Source organism: Sciurus vulgaris, assembly GCF_902686455.1.
Source record: "Sciurus vulgaris genome assembly, chromosome: 11".
Classification (NCBI taxonomy): Eukaryota; Metazoa; Chordata; class Mammalia; order Rodentia; family Sciuridae; genus Sciurus; species Sciurus vulgaris.
Window position 1 is genome coordinate 21145569 of NC_136472.1, and position 25329 is coordinate 21170897.

At 33.9% G+C, this 25329-nt stretch overlaps 1 protein-coding gene and 2 pseudogenes across 4 annotated transcripts in view; all 3 read right to left on the reverse strand.

The window, feature by feature from the left end:
* Positions 1-25329, reverse strand: part of LOC306639030 (olfactory receptor 8K3-like) — a gene marked incomplete at both ends in the record, with an annotated part of 68667 nt that overhangs the window by 10179 nt on the left and 33159 nt on the right. The window lies entirely within an intron of this gene.
* Positions 32-4836, reverse strand: LOC306639097 (olfactory receptor 5T7-like; annotated as a pseudogene). The gene is made up of 2 exons: positions 4315-4836; positions 32-458 (listed from the first exon to the last, which is right to left on the reverse strand). The product of its transcript is annotated as an olfactory receptor 5T7-like (transcript).
* LOC306638445 (olfactory receptor 8K3-like) lies at positions 12548-13467 on the reverse strand (annotated as a pseudogene). Its single transcript has one exon. The product of its transcript is annotated as an olfactory receptor 8K3-like (transcript).

Consider the following 25329-nt stretch of genomic DNA (forward strand, 5'->3'; position numbering starts at 1 on the left):
ATGTCACTCAATTTTTTTCATTGAATGTCTTCTATGAAAAACAGACTTTATTGATAAACCAATTATTCCCCAAAACTCTCTTCACTGCCTCTTTTACATCTTTGTTCCTCAAACTGTAGATGACGGGATTCTGCATGGAAATAAAAATGGTGTAAAATATCGACACTACCATGTCATGCTCCAAAGCATAGTTGGATGTTGGTCTCACATATACGAAATACAGCAGTTCCATGAGAAATGGACACTGCAGTTAGGTGGGAGCCACAGGTGGAAAAGACTTTCCTCTTCCCTTCAGCAGAGCGGATTCTCAGAATTGCCAACAGAATGAAACCATAGGAGATCAGGATGATTAGGATAGTGCAAATCTGAATAGAGCCAGCAAAGTAGAAGAGCAGAAGCCGGTTGGGGCAGGTGTCAGAACAAGAAATGGCAAGGAGAGGAGGGATGTCACAGAAGACGTGTTTGATTACATTGGTAGAATAATGTCAGTAACTGGCTAGTTACATATGGTCTCCATGATCCTGAGGTGCCTTCCCTTCCATTTCTACATGTTCAGTGTTCTTGTTTTTAGAAACACATTTTCTGCACATGTGGAGATAATCAGACATATGGTTTTGATTTTCATTCTGGTGATAATGTGTATCACATTTATAGTTTTGTATATTGACACATACCTGAATCCCTGGGATTAATCTCACATGATAATACTGAAAAAACTTTTCAACATATTGTTGCATCTGATTTGCTGGAATTTTTTTAAGGATTATTGTCTCATTTTTGAACAAGGATATTAGACAATACTTTTAATGGCATGTCTTGTATGGTTTTGGTGTCGGGGTATTGCTGGCCTCATAGAATGTGTTAGAAAGAATTACTCCCATTTTTATTTCTTGGAACAAATTAAGAAGAGTTTGTCTTAGTTATCTTTTATCTCTTTAGAACCCAGAGGGAAATTTTTTTTCCTGAGCTTTTCATTCATGAGAGATTTTTATTATTTATTCAAACTTGTTGCTTCTTACAGGTTTACTCAGGTTTTATATTTCTTCTTAATTGGTTGGTTCTGTTGCTTCTGGGTCAGGTATGCACATCCAGGATTTTGTCCATTTCTTCTAAATTATCAACCATGCTGACATAGTGCTGCTTATAAAAATCTCTGATGACCCTTTGCATTTCTGAGGTGTCATATGAAATTAACTTCCACTATTTTTTTCTTCTGTACTGGGTTTGAACCCAGGACCTTGTGCATGCTAGGAAAATGCTCAGATGACTGAGCTCTATCTCTGCTCCCTAGTCATACATTTTTTATTTAATCAAGTCTTTTTTTTTCTTTTGCTAGTCTAAATATGGGTGTGTCAATATTTCTGATCTGTTTTGAAGAAACAGTTCCTCATTTTATTGATTGTTTGCATTTGCGTTAGTCTCAGGTTCACTTATTTAAAGTCTATTCTTTATCATTTTTTCCTTTGAAAATCTTTGTTTGTTTGGGTTTGTTTTGTTATCCTTCTTATTCTTGTTTCATGAGTGGTACTGGTAGAGTGTTTGAGTTCTATTTTTTTTTTATGTAGGCATTGCTTGATATATAATCACCTCTTGATATTCATTTTCCAAATCCCACTGTTTGTTTATTGTATGTTACATCTGTCTCTGAATTTATTTCATGAATCATTTAAACTTTCTTCTTGAGTTTTACCATGATCCATTAGTTTATCCAAGGTAAACTATTTCATTTTCATGTAATTTTACAGTGTCCAACATATCTCTATCCAATGGTTTCCAGTTTTCTTATATTTAGATTGAAAAAATTATATGATTTCAACTAAAACATTTTTCATAGTTGTCTTTAATTGGTCATGTGAAGAATTCTGCAGAACATGCCATGGGCTGATGAGATGGAGGTGTAGACTCAGAGTGTGATGGGATTTGGATGTCTATTGGGTCTGCTTTGTCCGAGAAGCAATTTAACTCTTGTTTCTTCACTGATTTTTACTCTGCTTAACATATCCATAGCTGGAAAAGGAGTATTAAATTCCCTTAGCATTATTTTATTACAGTATTATTATTATCTCCAAAGAAAAAGAGAGAAACTGTAATCTTCCTTTAATATTTGTGTATTTGGGAGCTCTGATTTTGGATACATAAATATTTAGAATTTTTATTACCTCTAGCTTAATTGACCCCTTTATCATTTTATAATTATCCTTTTGTAGTTTTGTGACTTCTTATTTTAAGTACATTTTATCTGATGTAAATGTGGTTACCTCTTTTCTCCTATGGATTCCATCTGCATGGGATATCTTACTTTATTTTTCAAAATCAACCCCACCATTTACTTAGATATAAAGTCACTTCTTGAAAGAAACATACAGTAGTTTCTTGGGTTTTTTAAAGTATTCATACACTCTACATCTTTTAATTGGAATATTTAATCCAATTACATCTATGGTAATTATGTACAGGGTCTTCATTTCCATGTCATGGCTAAAATGATGAATAACAGGGATCACATCAAGCAGGATGAAACAGGCAATTTACCCCAATCTCTATCTTCCCCTCACATGTCCAGACAAAACCATTGGGCAATTTCCAGTTGTTCTGTTTTTCTTGTTTTGTTTTTTGGTGTTTAAGGGAGATTTCAATGTAACTTAACTTGATATAAATTTACATAAATATTCATCTTCGTCTGGGGAATTATTATAGTTGAGATACTCTTACTTATGTATAATAAGTAGGATATTCTGCATTGTCTGTTACAGGCTTATTCGAATTTATTAATCCCATTTTAGAAAAATATCTTTTGGTTGTATTCTGTGTAATAAACACCTTGTCCTACAGCACTTAATGAAAGAAAGAACCCTTCAGAGAGGAAATCGTGTTACAAAATAATACAATAAAGGAAAATGAAGGGAGAAAGCAAAAAATATCACTGAAACAAACGTAATAAAGACACACCTGTGCAGTGAAGTTTTGGCTTGTTGGGAGCAGGGTTAAAGATGAGCACAGTAGCCATTCTAGAGATTCATTCTTGTACCTGGGCAAAAAGGTGGCATGCTATTTGCAAGAGCTTCTCAGCACGCCGGAATCAAGAACAAGCTGAACAGGGTCCAGGTCTGTGGGGGATCTCATCATGACCCTGTGAGTTCAGTTCTGGCAAGAACAAAATCTGTCATCCAGTCGTACATTACTCTCCAAATTGTGCTTTCCTTTTGTTATTCTTGTTTAAATTTAATCTTGAACACTGCTAAAGTCTACATCAATAGTTTGTGAGAAATTAAAGAATGATTTTATGCCTATGCTAGGGAAGGGACAAAAAAGAAGAAGAAATCCCCCTTCACCAATCATGGCATGGAAGTGATTCTGGAATATGAGCATGTTATCTTTGGTGTTTAAACCATAGACTGAATGGGTATTGCATAGAGATAAGAATAGAGCAGATTGCTTTGAACCGCATCCAAGTACCTATGATTCTATGGAAAACATCCTGGGCTTATGGAAATGGTGACTTTTTTCCCATGGTTTAATATAGTACTTGATCAAGTTGGTTGACATAATGTAATTATTCACAACTACAAGGAATATAGTCCAACATTATGATTTAGGCAGAAAAAATATACAGAATATTAAAAATTACATCAATAAATACAAGTGTGTATTGGAGTTTTGTATATTTCACTTATTACATGATGTACATACATATGTGTATACATGTTTAAGTATGATCATAGCAAAAAGCAAATGGATGATTCCACATTTACAACAACACAAGAAAGAATGACCATGACTGGTATATCAAATGACCACAAATCAGAGAACTATCAATACCAGGAAATTTTGAGGAACTCTTATGATCCTGTCAAATGTATCTCTCTTAATTTATTCAGTGAATGCCTACTGTGAAAAACAGCCTTTATTGATAAGCTGATTATTCCCAAACACTTTCTGCATTGCTGCTTTTATATCTTTGTTTCTCAAACTATAGATGAGGGGATTCAGCATGGAAATAAAAATGGTATAAAATATAGACACTACCATGTCATGCTCCAAATCATAGTTGGATGTTGGTCTCACGTACATGAATAGAACAGTACCATAAAAAATGGACACTGCAGTTAGGTGAGAGCCACAGGTGGAAAAGACTTTCCTCTTCCCTTCAGCAGAGCGGATCCTCAGAATTGCCAACAGAATGAAACCATAGGAGATCAGGACGATTAGGATAGTGCAAATCTGAATAGAGTCAGCAAAGTAGAAGAGCAGAAGCTGGTTGGGGCAGGTGTCAGAACAAGAAATGGCAAGGAGAGGAGGGATGTCACAGAAGACGTGTTTGATTACATTGGATCCACAGAAAGACAGGCTGAAAGTGGCAGCCGTGTGTGTTATAGCATGCAGAATCCCACCAACACAGGAAGCCACCATGAGCGGCACATAGACCCTGGGTGACATGCTCACTGAATAGAGAAATGGGTTGTAGATGGCCACATAGCGATCATAAGCCATGGCTGCCAAGAGAAAGCACTCTGTGGTTCCACAGGTGACAGCAAGGAACATCTGGGCTGCACATGCACCAAATGAAATGGCTTTCTCCCTTGACAGAAAGTCCACCAACATATTTGGAGTGATAGCAGAGGAATAGCAGGCGTCTATTGAAGACAATACACCCAGAAAATAGTACATCGGGTTGTGCAGCCGGGAATCCGCAATGACTAAGACAATCAGACCTAAATTTCCCATGAGAGTAAACAGGTAAAGTGCTAGAAACAGGAGGAAAAAGAAGATCTGCAGTTCAGGATTGTCAGTGAAGCCCTTCAGCACAAACACAGTTACTTCAGTGACATTCTTCATGCTGAAATCCCATGGAGCACACTTGAAGATGATCATAAAATCACAGCTGAGATTACTAGGAAAGAAGGAACAGCACCATGACTGTAAGGAACAGGATCCATGCCCAATAATGTACAAATGTATGTTGTTGAGATTTTTCTGGGTCCTCTCTACCATGCCCTACTTGGAGGAGGAAAGGCTTGACTGCTGGAGGAGGATGTTGGCAGTTTTTCTATTACCCCCAATATTTATCTTGTCAATAAATACACAAGAGCCAATACTTTTTTTATGAGAGGGGATGTGATGGTTCTGGCCATACCAACTCCAGCCTCTTTACCACAACCGAGTCGCCCAACTCTCCTTTACTTATAAAATACAGGTAAAGGGGACCAGGACTGGGAGGAGCTTCTTCTGTGATGGACAGGATAGGGTGGAGTTAGGGGAGCCATCCTCTTATGGGGAAAATTCCAGAAGGAAACAGAGAACCACTCCCACACAGTGCCACATACTTGCTGGCAGTTCCTAGAAGCCAGGCCTCTGCGTCCCTTGGCTCAACCTAGTCTGACTCTGCTAAATAAGGGAAGGCTTTGCATAGACATTGTATAAATTCTATACAGCAGATCAGAAGACAGTGTCAGTGGATTTTTCATGCTGATTACTGCAGAATCGTGGGAAAGTTATCGGTGTTTCCACAGGACAGATATCATGTCATTTTTTAAAAGTAATCCTGTTAACAGGTTACTGTACTACTACTGAGTTCCATTAGGCTTTTTCTTTCTTTCTTTCTTTTTTTTTTTTTTTATTAAAGCACATTAGGGCAAATCTGAGGAACAAAAAAACATGTATTTGATATCTACTTACTGGAGATATTATATCAGGGCAAAGCTTTGGAACAGAATCAGAATTCTACATCTTTCAACAATTGAATAAAATGATTTCATATAAAATACTCATCTATAAGTATCAGAGCACCAATATTTTTTTCAGGATTGCAGGGATGAGTAACTTTAGAGGAAGTGCTGCATGAGGTTGCCTTTAAAGATTATTCTCTGTGGTTAAATGCATTAAATCACACTTAGGATTTTGATAGTTTTTCCATGCTTATGCTTTATGTTCCTGAATTTTTTTTTTCTTTTTTCTTTTTTTTTTTTTTTTTTTTTTTTTTTTTTGTAGCAGGGATTGAACACTCTGTTGCTTAACCACTGAGTCACATCCCCAGTATTTTTCATCTTTTTATTTGGAGACAGGATTTTTTTTTTTTCAATTGCTATGTCCTCACTAATCTCTTGAGGCTCATTTTGAAGTTGAGATCCTCCTGCTTCAGTCTCCTGAGTGACTGAGATTACAAGTGTGCCCCACCGCACCTGGCTCCTGTATTATTCTTTAGCGAATAAAAAGCTTTTTGAATTGAGTGATTTTTAAAAAACTACTTGAAAATTACCATAATTCATTTTTCTACATTACAAGGGGCTTACTTTTGCTATGATAAATTATATTTCAAGAAAATTCTTCCTAGACAGACATTTATCCTAAATGAAAAAGCAATACTATAATCATTTAAAGTGAATCAATATTAGTATATATTCATGCAATAGGTTAGAGAGAGAAAATATCTATGATTCTTGAAGATAATATAAGAGAAAGTTATAAATTTAATCTTGAACTACTTCTACAAATCTAATCAAAATTGAAGGTAGATAGCATGGATTAGCTTGGGTTCCATGAGCAAACATTGAATCTGCAAAAGAGGAGCGAAATGACAAAACCCACTTATTGAGCTGTTGGTGCAGAAATGTTACTTTGTATTTTCTGCTATTTCACCTTTTGTGAGTTTCCCACATAATAATTGCTAGAGAGCAGATTTAGTGCCAGATCTCCCTCCAGAGTGGATGCATTTATGGACACTGTTTTCCTGACTTCCTTAATATATTGACTTTATTGTGCCACTGGACTTGCCCCCAGGCAACACCCTGACCCAGGAAATTAAAATAAGTTTCAGTTTGATGTTTTAGGATTTTTTAAGTCAGTTTTTTAAACTAGCAAATGGTAAGAAATAAGTAGCAATCTGTAGAGACTACTAAATTACATGCATGAATTATTGCAAAATTTGTGCCTTACCCATTTTATCAAAATAGAAGATGCCAAAGAATTTGAAGTTAATATCAAGTGTCTTCTTACCCTGTGTCCAGAGTCTTGATTGTCCTTACCTTGAACGATCTTCATCCATCATCAGCAGGAAAGCACACATGCATTAAGAAGCACACTCATTGGTGCAGTAAATGTAAATTCAATATTTTCTATTTTTCTTCTTTTCCTTGAAGTTTGGGTTTAAATTTCTAGGCAGAATACTTACTAAATCAGATACTAAAGAGTATAAGTAATCCACACACGCAATAGGCAAGAACTAAAGTGTTTAGTACTACTGCTATTACTAAAATGTCTAGTACCAAATAATAGACTTGCACTTGAAATCCTAGGTTCAAGTACCCAAAACACCCTTCAAAATTTCTGAAATTTCCTCTTACTGAAGGATCAGCAAATATACATTGGGATGCAACATGAATGTGGCAAATTTAAACGTTTATATACACCAAAGGAACTGTTAATGAAGCCCACAGCAGATGTCCCAAAGGGAATATGCTCAAATTATCTTCTGTTTCCACACAGCAGTCAAATTATTTGCTTCATAACAAAAAAAATAAATCATGCTGGCTGAGGCCTGACCTGATGCCATTTATTGAGTGAATGGTGTTCTCTGTCCTGTGATTTAAACATTTCGGATTTACATTTCCCTAATTATGCGTGATGTTGAACATCTTTTTCACACATCTTTTTGTCATTTTCTTCTTTGCCTGAAGCATTTTCAATTCCTGTGATTATTTAGAAATAAGATCTTGTTATTTGGGCTTTAGGAAATCCTTGTGTTGTTCATACTCATTTCATATTAGATTGTGGTTTGCAAATATTTCATTGCTTTTTGTCACTTGCCTTTTCATCTGCTGATGGCTTCTTTCCCTGGCAGAAGCTTTATAGTTGCATATAGTATCATTTATCTAATTTTGATTTTGCTGCTTGGATTTGGTGTGGTCACCAAAATCTCATGGTCAATCCCATAACCCTGCAACCTTTTTCTTATGAATTATTCCTTTAGGACTTTTGCTTAAATCTTCAATCCATATTAAGTTTATATACCAACATGGTGTAGTTTGAGAGTCTGATTACATTCTCTTCCATGTATATATTTATTTATACCAAAACCATTTGTTTATGATACCATCCTTTCCTCATCCCGTAGTCTTCACACCAATGTTGAGGATCAGTGGACATAACATGTGTGGCTTTGTTTCTAGTAGCCAATTGAGTTTAGTTGCTCAAGATTTATTTTTCATGGTAGCACCTTATTTTAAGAACTTCTTTTGGTTATGTTAATAAATTCTTACTGATCTGATACATACAAAACAAATTATTTTGATACATAAAAACCAAATTATACATATTTATGGGCTACCATTTAATATTTTATGTATTCATTATGTAATGCTGAAATCAGTTAAAAATATTTATCTCCTCACTTATTTCTTTTAAGTGAAACATACAAAATATTTATAGTTTTTGATTTATTATTGCTTTTATTATTACCCACTATGCAATATCACTACAGAATCTATTATACCTGTCTCTCTGTATTGACACATCAAGCAACATGTCCTCATCCTTCTCTCACCCTTTGCTAAACAGCATTCTTCTCTCAACTTTTTGAGGTTAACTTGTTTGTGGGCCACATTTAAGTGAGAAAATGACTTACTTGCCATTTTCTATCTGGTTACATACAATAGCACAATTTATCTCCTGTTCCATCCATGTCATCCGAAGTGACAGGATTCGATTCCATTCAGGAGGTGGATAATACATCATTGTCTCTGTGCACCAATTTTCTCTATACCTGCATCAGTTGGTGAGCAATTAGGTTGAGCTTAAGCTTTTCTGAATAGTGGTAGAAAGAACACTGGAGTGTAGATGTCTCTTCACCATGATGATTCCATTTTCCTTTGCATATGTACTCAGCAGAGGGATGACTAAATAACATTGCAGATCTATTTTTCATTTTTCCACAATCTTCCATACAGTTTAACATAAATCACATTCTGACTTAAATTCCCACTAACAGTGCAAAGGTCTTCTTTTCTATCCATATGTTCACCTCAACATGTCATGTTTTCTATTTCTGGGGAGTTTTGTTTGTTTATTTATTGTTGTTGTTGTTTTGGGTAATAATCACTATTACTTTTGAGATGATATTTCATTGTTGTTTTGATTTAAATTTTGCAGGTGTTTAGTGGTGTTGAACATTTTCATTTTTCTCTTTGCCATAGGTATGATTTCTTTTCAGAACTATTTTGACCTTTGTGTATTTTTAAACTGGGTTATTTGAGTATTTAGCTATTGATTTTTTTGATATTGTTTATATAGTCTGAACATTCACCCCTTGTCAGATACAAAAGCTATAAATATTTTCTCCCATTCTGTAGGTTGTGCCTTAACTGCTATGATCTTTTCTTTTACTGCCTGGAAGTTTTATAATTTAATTCTATTAGTTTACTTAAAATTTTCTTTTGTGCTTTTTTGAGGTCTCCTTATGAAATCATTCCTAATTTCCATGTACTAAACTATATAAACTTTGGGTAGTTTCTTGTTTTCAGATCTTCCTTTTAAGTCTTTAATTCATTTCAAGTTGATTTTAGTAACTAATGAGAGATAGAGGCCGAGTTTTATTCTTCTGAATGCAGATATTCTCTTCTCTAAGGACTTTTTCTTGAAAAGACTGTCTTCTTCCCTAATGCATGTTCTTAGCCCTTCCATTGAAGATCAGGTGATTTGAGATGCATGGGCTCATTTCTAGTTTCTCTATCCTGTCGCATTGTTCTAAGGGTCTGTTTTTAGGCTGACTGCAACTTGTCTGGTTACTGTAACTTATTTAGTTTATTTTGAAATGAGGTAGAGTGAGTCTCCTGCTTTGTTTTTATTGGTCAAGAAGGCTTTGTCTGTCGGATGTGTGTGTGTGTGTGTGTGTGTGTGTGTGTGTGTGTGTGTTTCCATATAAAACCTTTTTCTATTTCTATATATTAGTTCTTTGGTATTTTCTTTGGGATGGCCTTAAATGTGTAGATCATTTGGGATAGCATGGACGTTTTAACAGTATTCTTCCAGCCTATGGAGATAGGATCATTTTCCAATTTATTGTGACCTCAATTTCTATCATTAATATGTCACAGTGTTCATTTTAGAGACTTTTCACTTTGTTCGTTAAATTTTGCCTAGATGTATTCTTTATTTATATTGGTAGCCTTTGAAAATGAAATTTCTGTCTCCATTTCCATTTCAGGTGATTTATTATAGTTATAGAACAGAACTTCTGGTTTTTGTATTTAGATTTTGTATTCTGCAACATTTCTGTGTCTTTATTAGTTCTAAGATTATTTTTCTGCAGTCCTTTAAAGTTTTCTGTGTATAAGATCAGGTTGTCTACAAACTGCAACGGTTTGACTTCTTTTTTCCAGTCGGGTGACAGTTTTCTTTGTCTTACCTTTTTACTCTGATTGGTGAACAAAAATGGAGATAGCAGACACTCTTGTATGTTCCAGATCATGGAGAGGAAGAGTTCAGATTTTACTTTTTCCATTTAATGTTAGCAGTTAGCTTGGTATATATGACCCTCATATATGGAGTATATTCCCTTCCATTCCTACTGGTTCAGTGTTCTCGTTTCATATAAAGTTATTGAATTTTATGAAGCATGGTTTCTGCATATATAGAAATAATCAAGGTTTTGATTTTCTTTCAGTTTATATGAATTATCACATTTATACAGTTTTATATGTTGATGCATGTTTGGATTCCTGAGATAGATCCCACTTAAAAATATTTAAAAATATTTTTTAACATGCTGTTGGATTTGATTTGCTAGAATTGTGTTGAGGATTGTTGTAGTTTCCTATTGATCAAAGATATTAGCTAATACTTTTTATGCTGGTTTTTGTGTGGTTTTGGTGTAAAGGTATTGCTGGCTTCATAGACTGTATTAGGGAAAATTCCTCCCTCTAGGAATAATTTAAGAAGAATTCATACTTTTTCTTATTTAACTTTTTAGGAGCCAGCAGGGAAATATCTACTCCTGATCTTTTCTTTGATGGGAAATGTCATTATTTGATCAAAGTTGTTACTTCCTTATTGGTTCATTCAGGTTTCCTATGTCCTATTGATTCATTCTTGGTTCTCAGTGTGTGCATACAGGAATTTGCCCATTTCTTCTAGATTGTCAAACTTGCCTACATAGAGTTGTTCTTAATAATCTCCTGATCTTTCGTGTTTCTGAGGTGTCAGTTGGGATAAATTATCACTACTTCCTTTGTGGAATGCTAGGGGTTGAATCTCATCTTGTGCACACTTGGTGAGTTTTCTGACCCTGAGCTGTATTCCAAGATCCCTAATCATTCCTTATTTTATTTAATTCGGTTATTGCTTTATTTGTTACTTTAAATACAGGTGTGTCCATTTCACTGACTTTTTTAAGGAAACTTTTTTATCTTGTTGATTTTTTTCATTAGTTTCAGGCTCTTTTTTTTTTTTAATTTCTGGTCTGATCTTTGTATTTCTTTCTTTCTTTAAAACCAAGTTTTTAAAGAAAACTTGTCTTTAAAAACCAAGTTTTTAACTTGGTTTATTGTTTCCTTCATTTCAAGGATTTCTGTTTGTTATTTTTTTTCAGTATCTCTAACTCTTTATTGAAATGATCTCTTGCTTCCTGTATTTGTTCTTTTAACTGTTGATTGGTGTGATCATTTAATGCCTGCATTTGCTCTTTCATCTCCTCCTTCCATGCCTGCATTTGCTCTTTCACCTCCTCGTTTGCTTCCCTGATTGTTTTAATTATGTACATTCTGAACTCCCTTTCTGACATTTCTTCTGCTGTGCTGTCATTGGGTTTTATTGATATAGTATCTAGGTTTGTTTGGGACATTTTCTTCCCTTGTTTTCTCATATTGGTCAGATGTCAGTGGGACTCTGTGATATTGCAGATTTCCTCTATTGGCTTATAGTGTCCCTGTAGATTTCCAGTGTATCACCTCCCAGCCTTCAGTAGCCTGAAGTCTTGGAGTAACTTGATAATGCAGTGCTTCTGTAGAAAGCTGCCCCCAGCCCCCTACTAGTTCCAGAGCTTGGAGCTGGCTCTGTGTGGAAAGGCTCTCACTGAGGGGCCTGCTTTGAGAATCTGGCTGTGTGGGAGGAGCCCACCGCTAGAGTGCACAGGGTTGCCTGGGGAAGACTCTAGCTGCCCTGCCCTACTCTAATAAGCCTCCCAAATCTGGGTCTGCCGCCAGGGCCAAGCTTCACCAGGTGGGGAAGACTCACCCCGTGCTCTATTTTAGTCCGAGTCTCTCAATGCCTCCCCTTCTTGAATCCTGGTTTCTGGAGTGACTGGAGATGCAGTCACCCTCTAGTCTGCCATCTTGGATCACCTAAACCTGATTTCTTTACTTGACAATTACTCAGTTATTATGTCTACAATTCATCCTTCCTCCTCATAGAAAGCAAAGACTTGACTGCTTTTGTTTTAGCTTTTAGAAATTTGGTGGGAATTAAGAAGGTCAATTCTTATATACACATTGTGCCCCTTTGTGCTTATCAGACATTCTGGAAGAACACAAGGCAGGTTCATATTCCATCCATATTCTTAGGATTCACATTTTATGTAATTTTTATTAAATGCAGCATACTTTTTCCATATTTGTTGTACAGCATATTTTACGTCTTTGTTCCTTAAGCTATAGATCAAGGGATTCAACATGGGGATAACCAGAGAGTAATATATGGAAGTCATTTTATCAGAGTACAATGAGTGGCTAGACTTAGGCTGCATGTATATGAAGAGCAAAGTCCCATGGAACACGATGACCACCATCAGGTGGGGTCCACAGGTGGAGAAAGTCTTGCACCTGCCTTCAGCAAACTTCATCCTGAGAATGGCTATGAGGATGAGCAGGTAGGACACAATGATGACCAGAAGAGAGGAAATTGAATTACTATATATTAAAACCGTAAATATGATTTTAATTTCATGTGTATTTGAGCAGAGCAAAGATAATAAAGGAAGAACATCACAATAGAAATAACTAATTACATTGTAACCACAGAAAGATAAAGTAAAAATCTTTATGGTGACCAAAGAGATACAAATATGTTGTAGAGAAAGGGGACAACTTCCAGTATATAACATACCCTCTGTGAAATAATGACCATGTAGAGGAGAGGGTTATGGATGGCCACATAGGATCATAAGCCATCGAAGACAGAATAAAAAGTTCACTACCAATGAACAAAATGAAGAATGCTAGTTGTGTAGCACATAAATATTATGAGATTACATTTTGACTCACCACAAAATTTACTAATATCTTGGGACTCACAGCTAAAGAATAACCAAGATCTGTAATAGCCAGGTGTCTGAGAAAAAAAGTACATGGGTGTTTGCAGGCTGTGGTCCACCTTGGTGAGCATGATCATGCCCAGGTTGCCCAACACTGTGATCTGGTAGATGATGAGGAAGAGCCCAAACAGTGGAGTCTGCAGCTCAGGGCGTGATGTGATACCCATCCAAATGACTCATGCACCACTGTCCGAATGTGTTTCTCCACTCGGTGGTATTAGAAAGCCTGTATTTGATAGACACAGTAGGAAGGTTACTATGTTTTGACTGTAATCCTATGAAGACTAATTATTCAAATCTAGGGCAAATAAGATATATCCAATATTTCTAATTTAGAATAGTTGAAAGTGAATCAACATTGACACAAATAAATATATAAATAGAGATAGAGGCAGAGGTGCAGCAGTGGTTCTCATATAGGGTGAGTTTACTCAAAAAAGAGCATTTTTAATTGCTGCATATTTTCATTGTCCCAACTGGGACATGAACTGCCACTGACCTCTAATGGTTAGTGGTTATTTAAACTGTTCAATGTACCATATCCAATATCTAGCTCAAAGTGCTATCCATGTCAATAAGCGTGTTGCAAATTGAGAAAAAGTAACAGATGGAATACCTGGAAAATAAAGACGTACAGATTCAGATAAATTGGTATAAGTTATAACACAAAAGTGAATTAAGTTTAAACATTATTAAAATATTTGCTGTTAAATAAATTGATGATTATTATGTAAAGTTTTCTTTTTCATTTGTATCATTAAATTTATATGGTGATATTTAATAAGTACTTTCAATATTACTTAATATATATTCTAATTATGTGCTTTTTAAAATAACAAATTCCAAAAAATTGCAATTGACTTCCCAATTCAAAACTTAGTCTTACAGATCCTAATACTTCAAGGAATTAGATGAGCAACTTCTAACTTCCTTGATAGTTATTGGCCAGATGCATGAATAAAAAGTTGATAGTAGATCACACTGCATTTGTATCGACATGAAGAAATGAACCAGGAGTTGTATGCATGTAGATGTAGTTCATGCTATATTAACTCAGTGTATACAGAGAATACTTTGGGCCAATCAATCATCTATCAAAGTTGATCGCCACATACAGAACAAACATGATCTTGCTGTGTATTTGGAAGGATGAACCATGATTAAATGATTCAATGTGTCCATGCTATTTCAAAGTACTTCTCAAATATACCTTTGCTTTTATTTTTATTTTTAAGTGGTGGCAGTAACCAACCTGAGATAGGTTTTCTTTTCATATTTTTCTGTACATTCTTCTACAGAGGAGCTCCACTTCTTTTAAAATGCTAAAATAAAAAAATAGGTGAGAATAGGTCAAGTAGGTATAATGCATGCCGATTTTTCCATTTTCTATTGCTCTTATTATTCTTTTGGATTACTTAACCTCTATTTTTTTATAAAAATTTATAACATTTTAATATAATTTAGCATGATGTAAATTTATTTAAAATATTGCATTTCCCCTGAGGGCAATTTCATTAAAATTGAAATATATTCACTTGCACATAACAAATCTGATAGACTTTATGGTTCACCTGAAGGAGTGTGAGGAAATCTGAACAATCAGGAGAAAGAGAGGTCATTGGCACTGGTTTTGTACAATGAAGAGTCACAAAATTTCCTTAGGATAAAGGACACTATCTCAAAGTAAATAAAAAAGGTCAAAAACTTTTAAATAGATTTTTAAAGTTATATATAATATAAAATATTTACTATGGTGTGTAAACCACAGAGACATATACGCTGAAGATGAGGTATATAAGGCTTCTTCCTCATCTTTTAGAATCTTACTTACAATAACTCCATGAGAACTCTTTTTCAACTATGACAACACATTATTCAGATAAATATCCAAATAAAATTATATCTGAATACCTAAAAAACTCCAGAGATTTGAAAAATAAAGCATAGTAACAGACGAGTAGCATTTTTAAGGTAAGATTATTAGTATTTCTATAAAAAAATTTGTAATTAATTTTCCCTACATAAGAAAAATTAGCAGAATGACACTCTAGTAAAAATAGTAGTGACAGCTGTCCGTGTATGAGCTACAAGCAAACAAAAACATCATACAATTCTGCAAATTTATATATAAACTCAGTTATATTTACATACAATTTGGTCTTAAATCATATAAGTTATTATTTATATGGTTGAGGCTACCTGATATCTTACTCTGTTCCTACCAGAACCCTTTCCATATTAAATATAACAAAGTACTTCAGATTATCCCACCAAAGAAGTCCATTCAATAAATGAAGTAATAATGTTTAAATCTCATTTTTATAGTTTTATTTTGATTTGGTGTGAAGTTATGAGATACTACCAAGTAATGTGCATATGATAATCTATTTTGCTGCAATGTAAAAAAATACAGAAATGTTTCCTCCTATTGGTTTTGGGGTCCAACAGACAGAACCAAGCTGATTTTGCAAAGTTTAATAACCTATGTTCATACCCAAGTGTACTTTTTAAATTACACTGTGAAAAAAACTTTAGTCAAATTCCAATCAAAAGGAAAAATATTTCATATGACTAAAAAATTGGATATGTAAAAATCTCCTGAAAGTCAATAAACTATTTTTTTATTTCTCTACATGAGTAGTAAACTTTTTTCCTTATCAACAGATTGGAAATGAATCTCATTCATACAGTCATTTCCATAATTTTAAATGCTAATTATTTTGAGAGGATCACTAAGACCTGCATATTCAGAAAGACCTAAGAATAAAAGACCAAATCCTTGCTGTTTCCACTTTTGCTTTCAAATATGTCTCCTTCTATTTATGTTTCATCTGCTCTCACTTTTTTCATCTGTTAAATGTAAAAGTATACCTCCATAAAATTCAATATTATCTAGGCACCCACACAATGTGCATGTTTCAAAGGTGCTTATTATGAGTATTTAAAGAGAACATGTTCCAAAATTTATATGAAGAAAAAGAGAAAAAGATCCCATTGCTGTTGAGGCATTATGGAGTAGAAGAAAGTGCAAAAATTGAATGAGAAATGCTCACTTATATTAGAGGGAACAGCTGTTGTGAACATATGCTCATTTCTGTAGAGACTGGCGAAATATGCCAACTCATCAAACTACACTTGTTATCTGTAATGAAACTCCTCTCTTGATTCTCCTGTGTATTCCTTAAGATGACATTTCTTTGGAAAATTTATTAATTTCTTCTTACTGTAGAGATTATCTCTGAGGAGACACCAAACAATTTGTGATCATTCCTAAAGCACTTGAAACCCTAATGAAATGAGTGGAGGTTGTCAACTAATTACCAGGAAAAAATTCATAAAAATTTGACTACTTGTTTATGCATTTTTGTAGAATCCCACAAACTGACTTCTGGATGTTATCTAGAAGTATTTGCATATTAGGATTACAATGAGATCTTAGTACACTTATGTTCATTGCAGCATAATCTGAAAGAAAAACATATAAATGTATTTATTGAAGGACAAATGGATAAGACAAATATTGTATATGCAAACAATGAAATATCATTCAGACTTAAAGAATTATATGCTTCTTCGTGTGATAACATGAATAGACCAGTAGAACAATATATTAAATAAAACAAACCAGTCCCAGAAGAAGAATAATGCTATTTTCTAAATTTACATGATATATTCAAAATACTCAAAAATAGAATCATAAAGTGGAGTGGTGATTGCAGAAGACAGGGAATTGAGGAAAATGAGTTTCAAATAAATAGATATGAAATCTCAATCATGCAGATAAATTTCAAGATGGGCTGTACAACATTGTGCCTATTGTTAACAGTACTAAATGGAACATTTAAAATATTGAGAATGCAAATTTCATGTTAAGCGCAATTAAATAAGTTTTTACAAAGAAACAAAGATCCAATACATCTTAAAATAGATATGAATCTTCAAAATATTAAACCAATTTAAAAAACAGGCAAATAATGACATCTTTCCTCTCAGTTCTTTATTTGTTACAATGTATTTATTTATTTTAAATTTATTTTAGGTATACATGACAGTAGAGTATATTTTGGAGTATTATATATAGAAAGACTATAACTTATTTTATTTAGGATCCCATACTTGCAGTGCTATATGATGTTGTGTTTCACTGATGGTGTGTTCAAATACGAACATAGGAAAGTTAACGTCTGATTTATTCTACTCTCTTTTCTATTTCCATCCCTTCTTCCTTCTCTTTATGCCACTTTGTCTAATATGATGAACTTCTATTCTTGCCTCACCACACTTTTTTTGTGTTAGCATCCTTACATCAGAGAGCACATTTCATCTTTGATTTAAGGGATTGGTTTATTTCACAAATAATGAAAGTCTCCAGTTCCATTCATTTACCAAAATGCCATTATTTCATTTTCCTTTATGATTGAGTAATATTCCATTGTGTATATATATACCCCATTTTCTTTACCCATTCATATATTGAAGGGCACCTAGGTTGGTTCACAGTTTAGCTATTGTGAATTGATCTGCCATAAACATTTATACAGCTGCATCACTGTAATATGCTGATTTTAAGTCCTTTGGGTATATAGCAAAGTAAGGGATGACTTACCTGAGTCAAATGGTGGTTCCATTCCAAGTTTTCTGAGGAGTCTCCAAACTGCTTTCCATAGTGGTTGTACCAATATGGAATCCCACAAACATTGTATGATTGTATCTTTTTCTCCTACATCCTTGCCAATATTTATTGTTATTTTACTCTTGATAATTGCCATTCTGACTGGAGTGAAATAAAATCTCAATGTAGTTTTAATCTGCTTTTAGTAATTGCTACTGATGTTGAACATTTTTTCATGTATTTGTTGGCCATTCCTGTTTCTTATTCTGTGACGTGCCTGTTGAGTTCCTACACCCATTTATTGATTGGGTTATTTTGTTTCTTGGTGTTAAGTTGTTTGAGTTCTTTATATACAGTGGAGATAAATGTCCTATCTGAGGTGCAGGTTGCAAATGTTTTCTTCCATTCTCTAGGCTTTCTGTTCACGTTCTTGATTGTTTCCTTTGATTTGAAGAAGCATTTAAGTTTGTTACAATTCCATTCTTTGATTCTTGATTTTACTTCTCATGCTTTAGAAGTCTCGTTTAGGAAGTCAGTTCCTAAGCTGACATGATAGAGATTTGAACCTACATTTTCTTATAGTAGAAACAGGGTCTCTGGTTCAATGACTAATTCCTTGATCCACTTTGGGTTGAGTATTATGCAGGGTGAAAGACAGGGTTTTATTTTCATTCCACTATATATGGATTTCCAGTTTTCCCAGCACCAGTTATTGAAGAGGTGACCTTTTTGCCAACATATTTTGATGGTACCTTGGTCTTGTATGATATAAATGATTATATGTGAATTTGTCTCTATTCACCTCTATGAATTATATTCTGTTACATTGATATTCATGTCTGTTTGGGGGCCAACACCATGCTGATTTTGTTACTGTAACTTCGTAGTATAATTTAAGGTTTCGTATTCACTTTTCTCATTAAGAATTGCTTTGACTATTCTGGGTCTCTTATTTTTTCAAATGAATTTCATGACTGCTTTTTCTATGAAGAACATCAGTGAAATTTTAAGAGGGATTGCATTGAATCTGTATAGCCCTTTTGGTAGTATGTCCTTTTTGACAATATTAATTCTGTCTATCCATTGTCTAAGGTCTTCAATTTCTTCAGTGTTCTGCAATTTTCATTGTAGAGGTCTTTCACTTTATTAGATTGATTTCAAAGTATTTTCTTTTCTTGAGGCTATTGTGAATGGGATGATTTTCCTAATTCCTCTTTCAACTAATTCATCATTGGTATGTAGAAACAAAAACTATTTATGGGTATTAATTTTTTTGTTCCTTCTGAGGCGTGGGGGAATCAAACTGCCGTCCTTGTGCATGCTAGGTGAGTGCTCTCCAAAATGAGCTATTTCTTCAGTTCGAATGAGCTATTTTTTCAGCTCTAATTTTTTTATCTTGCTACTTTAATGAATTTATGAGTTCTATGAGCTTTCTGATGTAGTCTGGTGGGTCTTGTTAATATTACATTGTGTCATTGGAAAGTAGGGATAGTTTGAGCTCCTCTTTTCCTATTAGTGTCCCTTTTATTTATTTTGTCTAATTACTTTGGCTAGGGTTTGAATAACCATGATAAGTAGAAGTGGTGAAGGAAAGCATCCCTGTCTTGTTTCAATTTTTGAAGGAAATGCTTTCAATTTTTCTTCATTTGGAAAGATGTTGCCCTTGATTTTAGCATACTTAGCTTTTACAATGTTGATGTATGTTCCTACTCTCCCTTGTGTTTTGAACATGAATAAATGTTGAATTTTATCAACACTTTTTCTGTATCCATTAAGATAATCATATGATTCTTGGCTTTAAATCTATTGATGTGATGAATTAATTACATTTATTGATTTCTTCATGTTGAAACAACCTTGCATCCCTGGGATGAATACCACCTGATCATGGTGGACTATCTTCTTAGTATATTTTGCATGTGATTTGCCAGTATTTTATTAAGAATTTTGCATCTGTGTTCATTAGGAATATTAGTTGGAAATTTTCTTTCCTTCCTTGTATGTGTCCTTGTATGATTTTGGTATCACAATGATACTCTTAGAAGAATGAGTTTGGAAGGGTTCTCTCCTTTTCTATTTAATGGAATAATTTAAGGAATATTTGTGTGAATTTATCTTTGAAAGTTTTATAGAAATTGACTGAGAATCCATCTGGTCCTTAGCTTTAATTTGTTGGTAGACTTTTGATGGCGTCTTCAGTTTCATTGCTTAAAATTGATCTGTTTAAATTTTCTAAGTCCTCCTTTTCAATTTGGTAGATTATATGTCTATAGAAATTCACTGATGTCTTCATTATTTTCTATTTTATTAGAGTATAAATTTTTTAAATACTTTCTGGTTTTCATTTGTATTTCAGTAGTGTCCATGATAATATTTCCTTTTCACCATGAATTTAAATGATTTCAGTTTTTTCTCATTTTTTTTTCATGAGTTGGGCTTAGGGTGTGTCAATTTTATCATTTTTTTTCAAAGAACCATCTTTTTTCTCATTGATTTTTTAAATTCTTTTTGTTTGCTTCAATTTCATTTATTTTGGTTCTGATTTTAGTAATTTCCTGTTTTCTACTGCTTTTAATATTGACTGGTTCTTCTTTCTCTAGGGCTTTGAGATGTAATGTTAGGTTATTGATTTGGTGACTTCTGGTCTTTTAATGAATGAGCTCAATGCAATAAACTTTCCTCTTAGAACCATCTTCATAGTGTCCCAGTGATTTCAATATGTTTTGTCACTATTCTCATTTACCTCTAAGCATTTCTTAAAATTTCATCCCTGATTTCTTTTGCTATCCATTGGTCATTCAACAGCATATTATTTTGTTTCTGAGTGTTATAGTAGTTTCTATTTTTTAAAATTTTATCATTAATTTCTAATTTCATTCCATTATAACCTGATAGAATGCAAGTTATTATCTCAAACTTTTGTGGTTGCTAAGAATTGCTTTGTGGCCTAAGATATGGTTTATTTTGAAGAAGGATCCATGTTCTGCTGAGAAGAAAGTATATTCCATTATTAATGGATAAAATATATTCTATATATTTGTTAATTCTAAATAATTAAGTGTATTTTTAATTCTATAGCTTCCTTATTTAGTTTTTGCTTGGTATATCTATCTAGTGATGAGAGAAGCAGTTTAAAGTTACCCAGTATTATTGTGTTTTGGTCTATTTGATTCTTGAAATTGAGATGGGTTCGTTTGATATACATAGATACTCCATTGTTTGGGACATAAATATTAATGATTGTTCTGTCTTCCTTATGTATGATTCCCTTAATCAATATGAAATTTCCTTCTTTGTCCCTTTTCATTATATTTGGCTTGACATCCACTTTAATTGATATGAGGATAGAAACCCCTGCTTGTTTATGAGATTCATATGAATGGTATGTGTTTGTTCCATCCTTTTACCTTCAGTCTGGGGATGACTTTGCCTTTGAGGTTAGTGATTTGGAGACAGTATATTGTGGGTTATTGTGTTTTAATACAATATGCCACTTGTTGTCTGTTGATTGATGAACATAGACCATTCACCCTCAGGGTTATTACTGAGAAATAATTCTTATTCCCTATCATTTTGATTTCTTTCAAGTTTTTATTTTGAAATAGTTTCTCCTACGATTGATTGTTTTTCTAGTGAATTTCCTCTCTTTTCTGGTTATCAATTTTATTTTTCTTTTTTCTTCATGAAATATTTTATTATGTTTTGTAGTATGAGCTATCTATTTGTGAATTCATTTAACTTTTGTTTCTACAAGGTTTTTATTTCATCATCGAATCAGAAGGTTAATATTGTGGGATGTACATTCTTAGTTGGCATCCATTTTCTTTCAGGCCTTGGTTTATATTTTTCCAAGACTTCCTAGCTTTGAGAATCTGAGTTGAAAAAATCAGCTGAGATCCAGATTGTTTTTCCTCTAAACATGACCAGTCATTTTTCTCTAATAGTCTTTAAAATTCTACCTTATTCTGTATGCTAGGCATTTTCTTAATAATGGAACTGTTTTAATTTTGCATATTTGGGGTCCTCTATTTGACTTTTCATTTCATTACTTAGGTCTGAGAAATTTTCAGATATCATTGAATTGAAAACATTGTATATTACTTTGGTTTGTATATACAAGTTTTCATCTATCCCAATAATTCTTAAGTTTGGTCTCTTCATGTTATCCCATATTTCTTGAAAGTTCTGTTAGTTCTGTTCATGGTCTCTTAACATCTTTTTTCTGTGGTCAACATTATTTTCAAAATTATTTGTGTTATCTTTATTGCCTGAAACTGTCTTCAAAGTAGTTTAGTCTGCTGGTGATGCTTTCCAGTTAATTTTTAATTTTTTTCATTGCTTCCTTCATTTTGAGAATTTTTGACTGATTCTTTTTCAGGATCTCTATCTCTTTATTGAAGTGATCTTTCAGTTTTTATATTTTCTCTCTAATTTCAATTCTTACATCATCTTTTACTCATGGATTAATTTAACCATACAATTTCTAAGTTTCATTTCTGACATTCCCTTCATTATAGGGTCACTGGAATTGATGTTGAGGTATTCTATGTTGTTTTGGATGATTTGTTCCCTTCCTTTTCCATATTGCTTTTGTATCTTCCCATCTATCAGGATGAAGCTGAAGGTGTAAAGTTTCTCTCTTATGACTTTATACTGTCCTTCTATATTACTGCCTCACAGATTAAGGGGGAAGACCAATGATAGCATTAATCTATGCAAACAATATATAGCAATAGATTTGGTATTTAGTTCCTATTTTGATATTTATAGTGTTAATTGGTACAATATGCCAAAATAGTAGGAACAATAATTTCCAACAGAAAAACAGTAAATAACTATGAATTATGTCTGGCATAAAATCAAATAATAGGAGTTCTCTATGACTTCTGCCTTATCAATTATTTCTGGGGTATTATATATATACATGTATATGTATATATACATATATAAATATATCATAAATATATATATATATATATATATATCAATTAGTATTGAGGTGTTAAAGATAGGGGAAAAGGGTATGAGGGCATCTTGATCCTGGCTCATCCAGTCACTCAGTCTGGCATCCAGCAGGATCTTAGAGACAACTTGGGCAACACTTGTTGGGACCCAACATCACCTGGCCTGCTGTTTTGGCAATTGACAGGGTCCTCTGGTTCCCCAATCCCCAGTTTCCCAACCATCCGCTAACCACCCACACGTTTCAGGTCCTGCAGCTCTGTGGCTGGCCCACAGCTTTCAATGCCTGGTTCTGATTTTTCCAATACAGACCATCTTTCCCAGACAGGGGCATAGGTCTGCGACTTAGCGCTCAGGACCTCCAGGGAGAGACACAATTCAGAGACTAAACTATAGACCAGGAATTTTGGAGCCCACAAGTGAGGGAAAGGACTAAGATGAAGCTCCTGCATCACATTAGTGGACCCGAAAGGAGAGACCAGATGTGCAGTCTTCCAGAGGGACTGGCATTGCTATACTCAGCCTCAAGGAGTCTTGCCTCCAAGTCTAATCCTCCCACTTTAGCAACTGTCACCGTCCTGAGACTGGAGTTACCTGCAAACTCCAGAAAACCCTGCCTATCAGCATAGAGGGGAGGAAGAGGAGATATTAAACACCGCACAAACAATTGTTCAATTTTCCTTCAAGATCTTTTTATTTCTTTTCCCCCAATGTTTTCTTTTTTCATTTCCTACTCTCACATCCCATTGTCTTTGAAATCAAATACCTTTCATGCATCAGGCACCTGAAGACTGGGAGGTTTGAATAGTATATTACTGTTTTGTTGTAGATGTTTTCTAACTTATTCGCTCTATCCTCCTCTTATTTATCTGCTTCTTCAGAGTCTCTTTCTCCCTTTTCTCCTAATAACAACCAACTGCTTTTGATTCCATTTTCACTCTTCCTATGATCTACTACCTCTATATTCTCACTACTTACCTCATTAACATCTCATACTACACCCCTACCCCATCCTCTCCTTGTCCACCATTAGAAATTTTAGACCTTATTGAAAACCTACTGTTTATGCTGTAGACAATAATCAAAAATGTCATCTCTGTTTATTATGACAATACTGTTAACATCGTAACAGGGGATATTTGGTTTAAGGCTGCATATTTTTTGCATCAAGTGATGTTAATATTGATATCCCCTTAAAGGTGAGGTATTGGAAACCTGCAGGGATTCTATAAATCTATAGTGTAGAAACCACACTATCTTGGATTTGCACTGTTAGAGGGGAAGATACATGAACAACATGAAAACACAAGGGAAGAAAGTCACCCAAACAATGATGCTATATTAATAGAATTCATTGACAGCATAGAAGAAATGTCAGAAAAGGACTTCAGAATGTATGTAACTGAAGTGATCTGCAAAGTAAGGGATGATATAAGAGAGCAAATGCAGGCAACAAAATATCACTTCAATAAAGAGTTAAAAGAACAAATTCAGGAAGCAAAAGTTTATTTCAATAAAGAAATAGAAATTCTGAAAAAAAAATATAAAGCAGAAATCCTTGAAATGAAGAAAACAATAAACCAAATTAAAAACTCAATAGAAAGCATCACCAATAGACTAGAACACTTGGAAGACAGAACTTCAGACAATGGAGACAAAATATTTAATCTTGAAAATAAAGTTGACCACACAAAGAGAGAAGATGGTTGGAAATTATGAACAGAACCTGCAAGAATTATGAGATAACATGAAAAGACCAAAATTAAAAATTATTGAGATTGAGGAAGGTACACACATACAAACCAAAGGAATAAACAATCTATTTAATGAAAGAATATCAGAAAACTTCCCAAATTTGAAGAATGAAATGGAAAGTCAAATAAAAGAGGCTTACATGACAGCAAATGTACAACATTGCAACAGATCCACAGCAAGTCATATTATAATGAAAATGCCCAGCATACAAGATAAAGATAGAATTTTAAAGGCTATGAGATAAAAGCATCAGATTATGTATAGGGGGAAACCAATATGGATATCAACAGATTTATCAGCCCAGACCCTAAAAGTTAAGAGTGTTTGGAACAATATATACCAAGCTCTGAAAGAAAATGGATGCCAACCAAGACTCTTATATCCAGCAAAACTAACCTTAAGATTTTACAAATAAAATGTCTGCATGACAGAACATTCTAAGGAAATATTCCATGAGGAGGAAATTAAAGACAACAATGAAAATCATCAAAAGGAGGAATTATACTGGTGGAAAAGTCAATCAAAGGAGAAACCAAGTCAAGCTAAAAAAATAAAAAATAAAATAATAAGCCAAAATAACTGGGAATACAAAACACACCTCAATAACTACCCTGAATATTAATGGCCTAAATTCACTAATCACAAGAAATAGCCTGGCAAATTGCATTTTAAAAATAGACCCAATAATATGCTTCCTTCA